The sequence below is a fragment of the Propithecus coquereli genome, unplaced genomic scaffold (assembly GCF_000956105.1).
Source record: "Propithecus coquereli isolate 6110/MARCELLA unplaced genomic scaffold, Pcoq_1.0 Scaffold174, whole genome shotgun sequence".
Taxonomy (NCBI): domain Eukaryota; kingdom Metazoa; phylum Chordata; class Mammalia; order Primates; family Indriidae; genus Propithecus; species Propithecus coquereli.
Window position 1 is genome coordinate 101829 of NW_012142080.1, and position 769 is coordinate 102597.

Here is a 769-nt window from a genome sequence, read left to right on the forward strand (position 1 = left end):
AATGTAATATGTTTACATTAAACATAACAAAATATTGCTTACAAAAATTAAAGGATGCCTAAGTAAAGGAAGAGATATATAATAATGAATGAGATAGAATGAAATCTTATAATTCAATAATGAAATGTCAAACAATCCGTTATAAATGGGCAAACTATTTGAGCAGATAATACATATAGGAAGGTACATAAATGGCCAATAAGCACATGAAAAAATGCTCAAAATCATTAATCATTAAGCACATGCAAATTAAAAACACTATGAGATACCATTACACAGTCACTAACATGGTTAAAATAAAAAAGATAAAAGTACCAAATTTTGATGAAGATGATAAGCAACTTCAATTCTCATATATTATGTGTGGTATTATAAAATAAAAAACATCTGGCAATTTTTTATAAAGTTAAACATACAGCTACTCTATGACCATTCTGAGTTACAAACTAGGAGAGGTAATCAGTATAGCTCTTATTTTTCCTTGATGGTTTAGAATACGTTATGAAATCACTGCTGTTACTCACAACTTCCTCTTCTGAAGTCCAGAATGTCCTCCATATTCCTTATCTCCAAATCCTGTTTATACTATACTGCTGTATAGATGTACTTTAAAGATTTCTCCCACAAGTTTTCTTCCTCAGACTATTTTATGCCTTTCTACTTAGTGTTTAATGGATTATTTTGAATACCTATATCACATCCTGGCACCAGAGTTTCTTGACCTTTTCAACAGAGATGACTTAGAATTAAAGAGTTGCCAACTGGTAAA